The sequence below is a fragment of the Talpa occidentalis genome, unplaced genomic scaffold, assembly GCF_014898055.3.
Source record: "Talpa occidentalis isolate TD23 unplaced genomic scaffold, MPIMG_talOcc4v2.1 talOcc4.12, whole genome shotgun sequence".
Classification (NCBI taxonomy): Eukaryota; Metazoa; Chordata; class Mammalia; order Eulipotyphla; family Talpidae; genus Talpa; species Talpa occidentalis.
This window is the reverse complement of record NW_023601212.1, coordinates 98,715,306-98,720,506: the sequence shown is the minus strand read 5'-3', so window position 1 is coordinate 98,720,506 and position 5,201 is coordinate 98,715,306.

Below are 5,201 nucleotides of genomic sequence, written 5' to 3'. Positions count from 1 at the left end.
TGTACTGTGTAGATGCACGTGTTTGCACATGAGTGTAGTAGTTTTTGTATGTGTGTAGGCAGTCTGTGTGCATTGTGGTGTGCATCCGTATCCATGTGGTTAGTGTATATGTGCATGTGTGTGCTCGGTGGTGTGTGCTGTGCACATGTGTGTGGTTTGTGTGTGCAGCATGTCTTGTGTGCATGTGGTCCATGATTGTGGTGTGTGTGCACATGCATGTGTGTAGGCTTATGTGGATTGTGTGTGGGAATGTGTGTGCATGTGTGTGTGTTGTTTGTATATACATGTATGTAAGCAGTGCATATGGTGTGTGCAATGCAGTGTGTATGCTTTGTGTATCTGGGTGCATGCGGTGCTTGTGGGTATGTCGTGTGCACACACACATGTGTTTGCAATGGATGCTCAGGATTCACAGAAGCAGATGCTGTCTTATGCTAGAGGCTGCTGGGTGTTCCATCCCTGATGGGGTACCTGCCTTCCCCCCATCACTATCTATCTCCCAGTGATCTTGCGTGCTGTGCCCTCCCGTTTCCTGATGCTGACAGATAAGTCCCCCAGGAGCATCTTTTACAGCCTCCGGAACAGCAGCAGAGGAATCTGCACCAAACTGCAGGAAAAATGGACTCCTCTCAACATGCCGGAGGTTTCCGCGAGCTGATAAGCTGACACTCAGGGGTGTTGACTTAAAAATCAGCAGATTTTTCTATTTCGTGATGTGTTTGGGCTTTATCAATGTCTCCTCGCCCCTTTGTTCTTGATGTTTCATTACGCTGGCGATCAGTTCTGACAGCCTAAACAGAACTTGATCCGGACAGTTTATTCTTTAAATGAATGATCCTTACATCTTCTGACATCCTTCCGGCTCTCCCTGAAATGTGCTCTTCAGCATCTGGCAGAGCCAGTTGTAGCTGCCAGGACTTCCTTAATTCAATAATCAAAACAGGTGCCAAAGAAGTCAATCCAGGACTGCTAATTTTTCAGGTCCTGCTCTTCCCTTCCGCCTACCTAAATTGTTTGGAAATGAATGTCATCTCTGCTCGGCCGATTAAAGGCTACAGACCTGTGTGCGGAGAGAGGGAAGGAAGAAAAAAAAAAAACCACAGTTGGATGCTCGGAAGGAATATTTTAAGAACCTTTCTTGAAATGAAGCTTGGCTTTATTCTATCCTCTGTTTAGAATGAACAAATGTTGGCAGGACTCAGAGGGAGAGTCCGCGATGATCGGAGAACACTGACACAATCGTGTGCACTCGAATTACCGGAAAACATTTTAAGTTATATAATTCCAGGTCCCAACACGAGCATGCTGATTCAAAACTTGGGATGAGAGAGCAAAATCGTGCATATTTAACCAGCCCCCTGGGTGAGTCTGTGCCCAGTAAAATTTGAGGTCAACTGATCTAAAGATTTTTACCCCAAAGAAACAAACAAACAAAATAAACATCAAGCCAGGGTCACTTGCAAAAGGCAATTCAATTTAGTCTCTCCCTTCTCTCCCCTTTGAGGAATGTAAAACAGTCAAGTGAGTTGCTTTAAAATTAGAATTGGGGGTCATAAAACTTTATTCAGTAAGGACAATAAATCCTGAAAAAATAAATTCTGGTTTTATTTTATGTCCAGTTAGGGAGTGAGTGAAAAAATTGGAAGGAAAACAGCAAAGAAGGAAAGAAAAGAAAGATCATGGAGGAATGAGTTTTCTAAAGTAATTTCCATATGACAGTCGCCGCTCTACACATTTTACGTGAGTTTTGTGCAAGGAAGACAGAGAATGATGGGGGGAGGAGAGAGGGAGAGAGAACTAGAAAGAAAAATTACAATATAGACACAGAAAAAGACAGTAAAACAGAAATACAAACACAGGAGAGAAAAATACAGCAATACCCCCCCAACCCCCTCCCCAGAGACAGAGAAATGAAGAACCACAGAGATCAGAGAGAAGGGCAGTGCAGAGAAATACTGCCCCAGCCAGCCAGGGCTGCCATCACAGCTAACAAAGACTGGGTGGCTGACCCCATGGCCCTGGAGACTACAAGTCCAAGACCAAGGTGTCCACGGGGCTGGTTTCCTCCTTCCCCTAGTCCATTTCCTGCCCATCATCTCCCTGCATCTTCTCACCGTCTCTCCTCTGTACTGATGCCCAAATTTCTCTCTGTATATGACCACCAGCCATGTTGGATTAGAACCAGCATCAATGACCTCATGCCAACTTAGTTGCCTCTACTAGGATGTGAGTGCTAATATGAAGCCAAGGGCATCATCTAACTTTGTAAACTCCAAAATTTAGTAACCAATTGATTTAGAAATTCATCTGCAAGCTAGTCTTAAAGAACCCCCCCCCAACTACTTTGGAAATTCCTCCAAGTTGTAATATGCTCGATGATTTATAGGTGATATTCTGTAGTGCCTATATTATGAATATTTAGAATACTCTTTGCCATTGACATCATATTGTTCATTCTCCAGGGTAGAGAAAAATTAAAGCTGTACTATTTTCCCATTTTCTGAAGTTAGAGGAAATTAGCAGTAACTGAAAATCTAAGGAACTCTGCCAATTCCTACATGCCTAAGTTCAGTTAGAATGCAGGATGGAAGACATCCTAACTATATCTGTTAAGAAAGTACAGTACAGTAACTCTCAAATGTTATTGTGTACAAAGAATCTCCTAGAAATGCAGATCCTCATTCAATTAAACATTTCATTTATTCATAAAATATAAATTAGCATCACATGATGACCTTAATGCTGGACAGACTCAAAAATCTCATGCAGGCAATTTTCCAAGAGCGGAGTCTAGGTTTAAGTTCTCAGTCTCTCTCTCTCTCTCTCTCTCTCTCTCTCACACACACACACACACACACACACACACACACACACACACACTCTGCAGTCACTGCTGGGATCTCTCAGGCTGGATGCCTCCTCACTTATTTATCACTATTGCCCATGATTTATTTTCTTTGTATCCGTTGGAGGCCAACAGGCAGCCTTTGGGATCCCCCACGATCTTAATGTTGGACTATAAAGTAATAAATTCATTTTGCTTAGAATTCATGTGCTTCTATTTTTCTTCTCCTCAAGCAGTACTGCACAAGTGGACTTGTGCTCAACAGTGCTCCCCCCAATCATGGGTTTCAGAATGATGGGTAAGAGCTTTCAAAGAAATCTCATGACCCTAGGGGTTCGAGTTCAGGTGTTTAAAGAAAACAGGTTTTAGAAAAGCTACGGTAGATTGGTGGTATTGTCAAGAAAATTCACCTGTGACACACAGCCCTTCTTTTACCTGGAGTAGCTCTTGATCCTGCCAGCATTATTACTGCTGCTACTACTATTGCTGCTAATATAGGAATAGCTCTTAATGGTAATAACCATCATCATCTCAAAAATAATAGTATTAACACATGCTTCCTATATGCCAGGCACTGTGTAATTGCTCTCTATATTTTCTATAATTTGATTCCATAACTAAAGGGAGGCTTAGTGGCCTGGCCATAGGGCATAGAACCAAGGCAGGGTGCACCAGGCTCCCAGTCCAGGTTTACCCAAGTCCAGGAGCAGTGCCCAGGCCTGCCCCTCACTGCCTGGAATTCCCAGCTCTGGGTGTCAGGAGCCTTCTTTCACATTACAAATTGAACAGAACCTCAGTAGTCGTTGCATTTTTAGAGTCTATTGATTGAAAAGAATATATAGTCACAGAAAGCTACCGTGAATTCTGCAAATGTTTAAATGACTTTGCATTTTGCTAATCATAGCAGCATCTGCTTAGGGATCCACGTGGCATATTTTGCTGGAGCTCAACCAACACTGAACAATGTGCGGTGGCAGATGAATTCCAGGAAATGTTTTTATCATGCCAGTGACCCCTGAGCCCTAGTGCTCTCACTTTGAAATGGGCTAAAGGGTACCATAGCCAGAGATGGACTTCACCATTCAAGTAATCCGAACCCCAGCTAATCCGGTGCCCATGGAGAACACTGGACCAGCACCGGTCCCACCTGGATCAGTGACAGGCTGCTCTCCGGAAGCTGGTCTCCTAATACTTCACTTGGCAGTGCCAAGTGGGGGGGTAGTCTCCCCTCTGGGATCTTCTTGGGCTGGATGAGTAATCAAAACAGCGTCAGACAGGCCAGCAAAGGAAAAATCAATTTAATAACATATGGATGGGGACTTCACAAAGGAAATGGAGTGGCCATTTTCCTGTGTTTGAGGACCAGGCGCATCAAGGATAGAGAAATGGGGACTTCCTGTGACAAGGAGACCTCATTCTTTTACTCTGAGATGAGTTTCTCAGGAAGGGAGGACAAGGTCACTAATAAACCTTCCCCTGGGTGACACCCCCTCAACCACATTCTTCTGGGTCATAAAAAAAAGGGGAGCAGTGACTGCTTCTTCCATTAATAAAAAGGGCAAAGGACAAAAACTCTTTCTGTCTCTAGAGCCGTCACTGTTCTGAAGTTAAATAATCTACATTTTTTTCAGTAAAGGGAGGTAATAGACATCCTAAGGCTCATAGGGGCTCACTGACCTTCGGTTCCCAGATCCAGGTGACACTTCTGGAAGAACTTACTGGAAAAAGCCTGGTCTGGGCATATTGAGAGAAGCCTGACCCTTCTGGGGGGATGGACCTCCAGAACTCACTTTCCAGTAAATCACACTTTATGCAATCAGTAGCTCATGCTGTGGAGTCTTACCTCTGATTCCCAGTCATTCCCACCCCCTGGAGTTGTTGTATTGCTTAGACCAGGGGTCTAATAACTGCAGCCTGAGGGCCAATTCCAGTCCAGTCACCACCCATTTTACTGGACCACCACCACGCCCATTGATTTGCAAATTGCCTTGGTCCCTTCCCATTGCAAGGGCAGACAGAGCTGAGCAGCTAAGACTAAGACCCCAGTGGCTTGCAAGGATGAAAATAGTTCCTGTCTTGGCCTTCACATCAAGTTTGCTGACCAAGAACGTAAGGTGCTTTGGGAAACTCGCCTTTGGTTTGTTCCCTCTGGCATGCTCTAGGCTTGTGTTGCATTAGCTACCTTCAGCAGACAGGAACCTGGATATTCCAGAAAAGTTAGGTAGAAAAGGACAGGATAAAAGTCAGCTTTCTGAGAGGAATGGGGGGGGGGGCTTCTTCTGCTACCAGGATCCCCTGCAGGGAACTCTGAGGGTCTTAAGTCCCTCTGGGAGAGAGCTGTTGTCTCCTGTGTCCT